General features: G+C 33.7%; 1 pseudogene; it reads left to right on the top strand.

The window, feature by feature from the left end:
* Positions 1 to 2,058: 2,058 nt before the first annotated feature.
* LOC128569131 (V-type proton ATPase subunit G 1-like) lies at positions 2,059 to 2,561 on the top strand (annotated as a pseudogene).
* Positions 2,562 to 12,096: the final 9,535 nt, after the last annotated feature.

Consider the following 12,096-nt stretch of genomic DNA (forward strand, 5'->3'; position numbering starts at 1 on the left):
TATTTGTTACAAAGTATGATTTCTGAAAATGGTGATATATTTTCCTAAATGGAGTTTAGGAAATTGTAGTTAAGCTGTCACTATATATCTTTTTTTTTTTTTTTTTTTGTAGAGACAGAGTCTCACTTTATGGCCCTCGGTAGAGTGCCGTGGCCTCACACAGCTCACAGCAACCTCCAATTCCTGGGCTGAAGCGATTCTCTTGCCTCAGCCTCCCGAGTAGCTGGGACTACAGGTGCTCGCCACAACACCTGGCTATTTTTTGGTTGCAGTTTGGCCGGGGCCGGGTTTGAACCCGCCACCCTCGGTATATGGGGCCGGCGCCTTACCGACTGAGCCACAGGCGCCGCCCAGCTGTCACTATATATCTTGATACCCTTAAGGAAATGGTTATACTGAAAGGCTGGTTTAGATGACTGGAAATGTCCTATAAAAATTGTTGGAAAAAAGTTTTTAATGCTTTCTTAGCTCCTCATCAATCAATATGCTCTTGTGCATTCAATTATGGGAGACAGTTCAGATGAATTATATATCAGATGTTCCTTGCCTCAAACCAAGTGTGTTTAAATTTATATGTTTATTTATAAGATAAATACAAGAGATCTAACAAAAGACCTTTTTGTTGAATATGAGACACTAAATAGATAAGATTACTTTTACAAAAGAAGACTGTGATACAGTGTTTGTCAGCCTTGGAATCCTCTTGAGTCCTTATATTTATTCACTACACTGAAAAGCACGAGAGGTATGAAAAAAAGAATAAAAACTGGGCAGAGCCTGTGGCTCAAAGGAGTAGGGCACTGGCCCCATATGCCAGAGGTGGCAGGTTCAAACCCAGCCTGGCCAAAAACTGCAAAAAAAGAAAGAAAAAGAAAGAATGAAAACCATAACCAACAATATTTGGTTACTCAGCTTCATTTGAAGCAAGGAAGATTGCTTCGTAAAGACCTACCTGTTTCTTTTCTGTGACTATGTTTTAACTACTAAACTCACTCTTTGCCATATGAATTGAACTCCAAGGTTAAAAATAAATGACCAAAATATGTATTTTAGTAGAATTTTTTTCCTTCCCTATTTCCAAGAAATTTAAAGTGGCCAAATAAAATTCATTATTCAAATACAAATCATTTTTAACAGCTCAAATAAATGACGAATTCTATTAACTATGGGATCAATAAAGTAGAATCTCTTTTAGTGCCATGGGAATTATATGATGGATCTTTCCTTTTCATCAATAATTCTGAATAGCTCTGTGTTAATAAATACTTCATATTTCTCATCACAGCTTACTTGCCAGTAAACAGGAAGACTAGAGGAACCTCCCAGGCTCCTGATTTGATTTACTATGTGAACTAAGGGACAAGGACCCAAAAAATCCTTTCCCCAAAGGTGCAGAATGGAACTCATTAGGAGTAAAAGAATTATTTTGAAAAAACAAAAATCAGAGTTTCATTTATTTTTTCTTTTATTCTTCCATTGTCTTATTTCATAAGAAACTATGTCTTTAATGATTTTAAATTTTTCTTAATTTTCTTCCTCAAACTATGAGGGAATTTCATACTATTTTTCTTCTCTTTTCAAATTTTACTTATCCATTCATCTTTATAAGTCATGGGCAGATTGTCAGTTGAAGTTCACAGATATATTTTCTATCAATTAATATCATAAACAAAAGCATTCCAACTAACTTCCAGTGAAATTGTTATACTGTGATACTTTTCAAAAATCGATTCTCATATATGACAATGTATATGTCTTTGGACTTCAAGATAAAAATAATAGAGTCGTAATGTTGAAATGGTTTCTTTCAGGTATGTACATGATCTGAACAAGGTCAAATTTATGACAAGATTAGTATCTTCCAATTATCTTAACTTGGCTTGTTTATCAATGACAAGGAAACTGAGATTGATGGAGGCAGATTGTGAAGTCACGAAGCTCATGAAAAAGTGCTCATCATCAGGCACAGGCGCAGACTGTGGGCAGCAGGGTCACTTCGCGTAAGGGGTCTCGGAGCTGTTTGGGGTCGCTTGCCTCCGCTTCAGAGTTGCCGCCATCATGGCAAGTCATTCGCAGGGGACCCAGCAGTTGCTGCAGGCCTAGAAGCAGGAAGTCGAGAAGGCGGCCGAGGCCAGCAAGCGAAAGGCCAAGGAGGAAGCTCAGGCTGAAATTGAACAGTACCGCCTGCACAGGGAGAAAGAGTTCAAGGCCAAAGAAGCTGCGGCCTTGGGATCTCATGGCAGTTGCAGCAGTGAAGTGGAGAAGGAGACCCAGGAGAAGATGACCATCCTCCAGACCTCCTTCCGTCAGAACAGAGATGAAGTCTTGGATAACCTCTTGGCCTTTGTCTGTGACATCCCACCAGAAATCCATGAAAACTACCGTATAAATGGATAGGAGAAGAAGAAAGTAATGCCTGTTCCATGAGTTGGCATTTTAGACGCCCTCATGGAGTTTGAAGCTGTAGCAAAGCTCGAGTTCTGTTCTCATGAAAAGCATTAAATTATTTCTGTATATTATCCTATAGTAGATCCCTTCACTTTTTGGAGAGTAAATCAGGCTTCTTTGTACAGATTTAAAACTCGTCTAAAGATTTCATCTTTTTACTTCATATTTCTTAGAAATTTAATAGGCATATGTTATATGTTTTCCTGTGCTTTTAGCTCAGTTACCGTATATATCAGTGTTGACTTTAAGTGCTAGTGTAAAAAAGAAAAAAAAAAAAAAAAAACAACAATGACAACAAAAACCAATTCTTTGAAGAAAGAAAGGGATTAAAATTTTTTCCCTAATGCTTTCCTGAAGGTCAGGGGCTTTATCTATGAAAAAGTAGTAAGTAGTTATTTGTAACCTGTGTGAAGCAGCTAGCCTGAAAATAGTCCATTCTTGCTATTAGTTAGAATAAATAGATACTAATGTAATTGTTAGGGCTGCTTTTAGGTTCTGTTACTCAAAATTACTAAATGATAGAATTCAAGAACTTGTTACATGTTATTACTTGGTGTACTGATAATCACTTTAAAGAGTCTTTCTCATGAAAAAAAAAGTGCTCATCATCATTAGTCATCAGAAAGATGTAAATTAAAACCACAAGAGATATCATTTTTGTTTATGTGATGATCAAATTTAAAAGTAGAGACTGGTTTCGATCTAAACAATGATCATTAAAAATCTATTAGTCTTTGTGTATGCTAGATACAGATAAGCAATTTATTTTCTAATGAACCTAAATGCAAAATCTAATCACATATCATTTTATAATATTGCTAAGACTTTTAGTTTTTATTGACTTGCTTATTGGTTATTGACTGGTAGAATCTTATTAAATGTTCCTCCTATTTTCATATTCATGTAATTGTACCACAAATGTTCCTCCTATTTTTATATTCATGTAATTGTACCATTCATGTTATTCCAGTCTGTAGCTTGCCTATTTAGTTTTAATGATTTATTTTAATGAGCAGATTTTCTTAATTTTGATGAGGTCCAATTCATCAATTTTGTTTTTATGATTCATACTTTATGTATCCTAAGACAGCTTTGCCTATCCTGAACTGCTTCTACTGTTTCTACTCTAAAATTCAGGTGTCAATACTTAATGATCAGTGTGATAGTATTAAAAAATAGGGATTTTAAAAGGTTATTAGGTGATGAGGGTTCCTCCCTCATAAATGGGTTTGAGGCCCTTATAAAGGAAGCTTTACAGAGTGTCCTTCCACCTTCTGCTATGTGAGGACACAATGTTCCTCCCCTTGAAAGGATGCATGAAGGGGCCATCTTGGAAGTGAAGGTCATGTCCATCACCAGACACTGAACTTCCTGGTGCCTCAATGTGGGATTTTCCAGCCTCTAGAATTGTGAGAAATAAATTTCTGTTCTTCTTTATAAATTAACCAGTCTATGGTATTTTATTATCACAGTACAAAAAGACTAAGGCACAAGCTAATGAAGATATTCTCCTAATGTTTTTGTCAAGGAGTTTTATGCTTGTGAGTTTTACATTTGCCCCATGACTATTTTAGATTAATGTTCGTGAAGGAACTGAAAAGTGGCTTCCTGTTCCTTTCTAATTGTTTCAGAAATATATGTTAAAAGACTTTACTATCCCTTTTGGATTGACTTGAACTTTGATCAAAATTCAATTTTCAACAGATCTATAGTCTAAACATTGTGACAAAGCACAGTATCTCAATTATTTTAGCTTCTTAATAAGTCTTAAAATCAGCTAGTGTATGTTTCTCAAATTGTTTTTTCATTGCTATTTTGGGTATTCTAGATCCTTTGCATTTCACGTGAATATTGGAATCAGATTTTTTCTTTATAAAACGGTCTACTAAAATTTTGCTAGATAATGTTTGAATCTATACATAATTTATGAAAAATTAATGTTATTGGTTCTATACATCCACAAACATTAGACATCTTTCCATTTAAGTAAGTAATCTTTAATTTTACTTAATGATGTCTCATAATTTCAATGGAGAGGTCTTTTCCATATTTGTTAAATTTATTTCTATGTAGTGTATTTTTGATGTAATAAAATTGTTATTTCAATTTTATATTTCCATTGGTTATTACTTTTATATAGAAATATATTTGTTGTATAATTACTTTTATTCTGAAAACTTATGTCTTCTTGACGTAATGATTTTTTTTATCAGTATGAAATGTTCTTTTTTATTGCTGGTAGTTTTCTTTGTCTTGATGTCAATTTGATATTAATATAGCCATCCACATTTTATACTTAGTATTTGTGTGGTTTATATTTTTATACATTTTCACTTTTAGCCTATCTGTGTCTCTTGCAGACAGCTTATAGTTGGGAATATGAGGGTACATATGATTAGGTTACATTTCTTGCATTTGAAAGATGAAGTTCAAGTTGTAGTTGTGACTGTTACTCTGGAAGCATGCCATTTACCTACATACAGCATTCATTAGGTGGGAATTTACCAATTCTTCCCTCCCCTACTTCCTGAATTTAATCAAAATTTTCTATCATTTGTACACATTGTTGTTAATCTACAAGTTTCAACTTAGTTTGGGGTACATTGGATACTTTATATTCCTTTCTTGTGATACTTAGGAGAACAGAATCTACCTCCATCCAACTTTTAACAAAAGGGTCTTGTTTTATAATTTGATGGACAAATCTCCACCTTTCAAGTGAAGGCATTAGTTAATTTATGTCTCACGTGATTCTTAATATGCTTCTGTTCTAATTTTCCATCTTGGTATTTTCTATTTATTCCATTTGTTCTCTGTATCTTTGCTTTTTCTTTCCTGCTTATTTTGAGGGAAGGAATGGATAGTATTGAGAATTTTATCTTATTTCATGTACTGATTTTTAAGCTATAATTTTAAGTAATCTTAAACAATTGCTTACCTGAATATAATATGCATCATTAAATTGTTTTATTGTTCTTTTAAATAATGGCATATTAATTCACAAATAGCATAAAAAATTACAGTATATTTCCATGTGCCCCTCCCTCCCTTTGCCTTATATTTTACTTCTATATACTGTATGTTATAAACCTTGTAATATATTATTACTATTTTTACTTCAAGAAAGAAAAACATACAACTAAAATATAAAGTGGCTAAAATAAAAGCTTTAGGTTCTATTTGGAACCATTCTCTTCAGTTTTAAAAATTTCTGTATTTCATGTGGTGAAGGTCCATTGCGGGTAAATTCTCTTAGATTTTATCTATATGAATCCATCATTATTTTACCTTCTTTTTTGAAGGATATTTAACAGAATATTAAACTCTAGGTTGGCAGGTTGATTTTCTTATTTCCACACTTTTAATATATCTGTCCTTTGTCTTTTGGATTTCATTATTTACGGTAAGAATAATGAAATCCATCCTTCCTTTAATTCACTTGTCCATCCTTCCTTTAATTCACTTGAACATATGTCTTTTTTTCTCTTGTTACTTTTAAGAACGTTAAAAGTAATCTTAGTAAAGTGTCTCAAGAATGGAAGAAAAAGTACCCAAAGTACTCACCCTTATTATGAAACTAATGTAGGACCTTCACATGAAAGCTATAACCCAGTTACAACCTAAGAATAGGGGGAAGGGGGAAAGGGAGGGGAGGGAGGCGGGAGGTAGGTGGAGGGAGGATTAATGGGATTACACCTGCGGTGCATCTTACAAAGGTATATGTGAATCCTAGTAAATGTGGAATGTAAAGGTCTTAGCAAAATAACTAAGAAAATGCCACGAAAGCTATGTTAACTAGTATGATGAAAATGTGTCAAACGGTCTATGAACCAAGTGTATGGTGCCCCATGATCATACTAATGTACACAGCTATGATTTAATAAAAATAAATAAATAAATAAAATCAGAAAAAAAAGTAATCTTTACTTTTATATATCTTTAACTCTATCTAATGAGTTTTTAGTTCTAATACTACAGTTTTCATTTCTAGAATTTCTATTTAGTTGTTTTTTGAACAGGTTTTGTATCTCTGCTAATTTTTATATTTACGAATGTTGTGCTCCATTACAACTATAGCTTTTATCATTTTTGCCATATATATTTTAAAATAGCTAGCTGATGATTCCAATGTGTGGTCCATTTCTAGATCTGCTTCTATTGATTGTCTCATTTCTTGGCCATGGATGTCACTTTCTTGCCTTGTTGTATGTCTTATAATCTGTAAGTATATTTTGGACATTTAATATAAGTGAACTAAAGGATCTAAAGTAAATAATATTAACCTCCAGAAAGGTATATGCCTTTTTTTCTGTCAATCTACTAGAGTTGGGATGAGTTGCTCTGAGTCTAGACTTTACTCCAGCTTAGTTTGATTTATATCAACACAGTCATAAAATATTTTAAGGTTGGTACTTTAACCTTACCATCAGCCTAGACTGAAATCTGGGCACTGACAAAATTCCAGAGATATGTCTGTGCTTCACAGTCAAACCACCAGCTTTTCCAATTGTTACAGATATGACCACATTTTCCTACCCAGTGAAAAGATTTTGGGTACACTAGTGAGTCTCTCTTCTCTCCAGTCTTACCAATAATTACTTTATGTACCTCAACAGATTGTTTGCAATCTTTCTTCCTCCTTCTCTATCTATGATTTAGAATGGTAAGGGACGTACATTCATGAAGAATCTTAATGTTTTGCAATGGTTTTCTTGGTCTCTTCACCCCCATCGTCTCTGATACTTCAAGGCCAGAGTTACTGAGTAAGGGAAGTATTCCCTGAATTCTTCTGCTAGGCACACAACGTTTTGCATATAAAATACTAGGTTACCTCAAGAATTTTATTTTAACTACTTAACTAAGTATTATCCTAATAGGATGGTCTCACAATCTTTATTTAGAGATAACATCATAGTATTACTTCAGAAGAAATGTTTCTAAAAATTATGCAATTATCATAAAGAGAGCTTGACAATATTTACTTTAGTTTTATTAAGTGGACTAGAATTATTAAAATATCATTACTTAAACATGCTAACACTTTGCTTAAATAGCTTTTCTTGGTCTAGTGAAACTCTGTCACAAGGTGATTCTTGATTATATTCTTTGCTTCTTCATTGCTTACTAATGAAGCTTGGGAGCATCATGTGACTTCATCACTTCAATTTTCTCAGTCTGTTCATTATCCATTCTAGAGAGAAATGTGAAAATTAATAAGTCTCTAAAGTACTTTGGAAACTTTTAAACAGGCACTATGTAAATCTAAGCAGTCATTACCATAGACATTTTCTATTTTGAAAATTATTTTCATAATTTGAAAAAATCATAATAGGTTTTTTTCAGTTGTGTAGTATTAATCACCATACAGAGGAAGAACAGCTAATGACACACAGAGCCAGTTTTTTAATTTCTAAATAAAACCCTAATGAAGTGCAAAGCTGGCTCACTTTTATTTTAGAATTAATAATATCTACACGTGGGAGCTGGCATGCATTTTTAAAATTTTGGAAGGAAAAATGCAGTTTATAGGATTCCTCCTGGATATAATGATCTACTCGAATCAATACTAGTCCATGGGATTGTATTTGCAATTATGTTCCCATGCTGACTGATGGAAAAAGGGAAAATCTCTTGTGTCGTAATGGAAAAATGGTATATGGCTGGTGGTCATAATGCATGATAAGGGCTCCATTCCCTTTAAGAAAAAAAATTAAGAGTGTTTCTTTTCTAGAATAGTAGAAGCTTTGAGAAGACTCCTTTCCATATATCCTTATGAGTATTCCAAGGAGAAAAAATAAGCTCCAATAAGCATATTAATTATTGTGTCACCTTTAACACCTACTTTAGAGTTAGGACATTTAAAACTATAGTAGACGTAAAATAAAGTTTCCAAAAAGTATTCATATTTCCTTCCCATCAGGGCTCAGGGCCTGCAGTAGCTATTTGAACACTCTGATATATAGAGACACTAGTAACTCGATCTAAAAATCAGTGCTTGTGCTGTGTGGCAGTCTACTGGGGTGTCCATCTTCACCTTGAGGCATTTTGCTAATCTTTGTCAATATAAAGGGGTCTTTTGTATTTTATTGCATAGTATTTTAAGAAGAAATAAGAACATTTTTAAAAGCAATGCTAATGTTATAATATTCTCCAAGATACATTTTATAATTATGGAGACATTAATGTTTTGTTATTTTATGAAAAACTTATTAATATTATACAATAAAAAATGTAGATCAGAGATCTACAAGCTATTATTGTATTCTCCTATTAGTAAAATGATGCTGAGAAAAATCCCCAATACATGAGTATTTATTTATTTATAAATTATATGTATGCATATAGTATAATTATTAACTAGTATCTAAAGGCAGACTATCCAACTGGGATTGCATCCATCTCTAATGATACTTGTAAACCTATATTTGAAACAGTCTTCATACAATTTCAATTTTGTTGACTAACTGCTTATCAGATGGTTTCCCCTTTTCTTCTTATGAATATTGGCTGATGTTGAGCTTACTTGAAAAGTAGTAGTGACAGCTTTGCTAACTTCTAAGTGTTTGCTTGGTTTGGTGCTATGAATATAACCTTTCATTGGTCTTCCTGGCAGAATTTTTTAAAGTTACTCATATTTTTTAATGAAGAATTGTCTTTGGTTAAAGTGAGTGATATTAAGACTTCCTTAAGCAGGTACACATAAACTGAAGTATACCATTAATAGGCAGAATATTTTTATAGCATATGTGATGTATGATACTGTCACATATAACTGAGTATCGAGAGCCTGGTTCGATTCACAAGCTAAATATTAGAAAAAATTAATTTATACTTTAGATAACAAAGAGGTTAATTGTAATACTTGCTTGTTCTTTTCCATCTTGCTTACCCGCTTGGTTGTGTGCCCTCTTTCTGGAGCCCACTGGCTTAAGTAACTCATATTTGAAAATAAACAAACACAACTAAAAGAAAGTGCTATTATTAATTCTCAAATACATTATGCTCTAAGTAAAAATCAAATGGAAAATTTAGAAAAGATAACAACATAGGCAAGGACCAAATTACATTAATTTCTGGTAATCTTTATCTAAAAAGACAAGACAGTTTATTTCCTAGAAGAAAAAGAATCCGACTAATGAACAGTAGGGAGAGGAACTTCCAAGGTTCTATAAGCAAGATGCAGTAGATGGCTGGCAAGGCAAATACAGTAAAAGGAATTAAAAAAAAAAAAACAATAAGAAAGCTAAGAGAAGAACTATTGGTAAAAATCAGAGGTGGAAACTCAGTGGTAGTCAAACTGGGGTAGGAGATATCTATTTTAATTATAGGTGGGCATACATGCTTTTGTTGTCATGACAAATGTTAAATAAAAGTCAAGGAAGTTACTATCAGCCTCAGATACTTGCATTATTATATATTTATATCACTAGTAAGATTGAGTCATCCTCTGTTGGCACATTCAGTTACAGTGATTTGGGGTGACACCATCTTCTCACTTTTATCCTATATCCATCTCCGTAAACAAGTCCTTCTTCTCCTCTAAAGCCCAGAGACTCTTTTCTGGCCATCCTGCTCTGGCCATCCTTCTCTGCCATGGATAAACGTTGAGAGTTTGTTCATTTTCAGTTTATCTCCGTGCTCTTAGGCAGCTTCAAATCTCGACCCAACTCTTCTCCGTAGCTACTATTTTATCACTTTTTTCTCTTTTACTGTCACTTTTCAAAAAAGCAGCCTATATTTGCTGCCTCCATGTTCTCTGACATACTCTGGAATCAGGCTTCTGTTCTTAAAATTGCTTTTCAAAAAAGAACTGTTTGCTTTCCATTGTTCTCTTCTGATTAATATGTTAATATGGCCCATTTATGTGTCTCATACATGTTTGCACGTCTCACCCTCCCTCCCCTTCCTTGTCTTATCCCTAATATGGTCTTTTCCAGTTCCTGCCCTAATCAATTCTCCCTCCTTCATGTTCAAGGTCTTTACTATACCATTATGACACCCTTTTGTTCATAGTATTAATATACCCTACTTTAAGACATAAAACTTTTAATTCCTCATCCTTAAAAGTTTCTCATATTTTCTTCTTACTCACTTACCAAGTTGTTATTTATTGCAGAAGGGACTGAATAAATGTTTTTTGAATGAATGAACAAATAGTCTGTGCCCTGGTCAAGAAGTATCATTGTTATTCTATCAAAACCATAGTTATCTTCTAACTTTATTACTTTGATGAACAATAACTTCTTGGTTTTGGCAGGTAACAGAGTAACTCTATTTATAAATGTGGCAAGCTACTTAAATTCATGCTAACAGCCCCAGAAATCTTAAACTTCAGTATATGATTACTAGTCCTAGACTGCAAGGTTTCATCAAGCAGCTTTTCACGGTTGCATTCTCATGAAGACTGCAAGGGCAACTCCTCTTTAATTATGTCTTCTTGCTCTAAATTTTTCTATTACCAAAACCCATGAAACATGAAATACGTTTATAAACATGTACACCAGACAAGAATTACAGAATATAGTACGTACTACTTAAAAGTTAGGAAACATAGGTATTTGGGGACGATTTTGACTCCCTTCCACTATACCCACCTGTGATAAATTCAGCTGGTTTTGTTCCTGGGTTGCTTGAAGCCTGGTATGTGTTGAAGACTTTCAATTAACTAGATAATATATTTAAGCTTTTCTCTAAGAGTGACATTCACTATTTTCTCTTTGCAACTGCTTGCCAATCGATACCAGCAGAGATGAACTCAAAGTCATGAATAAGGTGATTATGTGGCTTTTGTGCTTGTCTGACTGTGCTGTTTCCCTCAGGGAAAACTTGACATGCCTGAGGTTTCTATTTTCCTTGCCACATCATATCCCTGAGTTTTGATTTGGCTGATTTACTAGTGAATGAAAATCATATAGACCTTTCCACTTCCTCCAACGGCCTATTCTTGTGGCAAGTCAGTTGAGCAGCATGTGAAATCTGTTGACAAGCTTTTCTCCCTGATTAGAGGGCCTAGTCAGCCATTTTATAGGTCAGCATTAGTCATTAACGTAAGAAATCACTCCATGTCAGAACAAAGTAAATGGATGTACTATATAACATAGAGTTATTAAAACAATTACATAATGTTTTAAATGTTTTATGTATATTATTTACATTATTCTTTAATTTTCACATCCCTTTCTATACCAGGATGCCTTCTATAATCATAATTCCAAACTTATCTGATGTCTTTTGCCTCTGAACCCTTGTAGAAATTAAATATTTTCACAGAATTCTGTGGTAAATGTGTGATTGTTTTCTGTCTGCTTCCAACCTCCCTCTTTGAGGGTGGGGATATCTTTAAGTTTAGTCTTCTGCCATATTGCATTTTGTAAAATATGTAGCAGTGAAATAGCATTCATGTGTGTAATGACCAATTAATGTTCGCTAGAGGGATGGGGAAGAAGGCTGTGAAAGAAAGGGATCAAAATGGTGACAGATATATTAGGAATTACCAATTGCAAGTGTCACAGATCGAATCCAAACTTGTCTTCTTTTCTCATCCAACAAATATTTATTGAGCAACTACTATGAGCAGACACTGCCCTAGAAGATTAAGATACATTATTGCACAAAGGAAAGCAAGATGGGAGATGGGAGTGGCTTGAA

Source organism: Nycticebus coucang, chromosome 17 (assembly GCF_027406575.1).
Source record: "Nycticebus coucang isolate mNycCou1 chromosome 17, mNycCou1.pri, whole genome shotgun sequence".
Taxonomy (NCBI): Eukaryota; Metazoa; Chordata; class Mammalia; order Primates; family Lorisidae; genus Nycticebus; species Nycticebus coucang.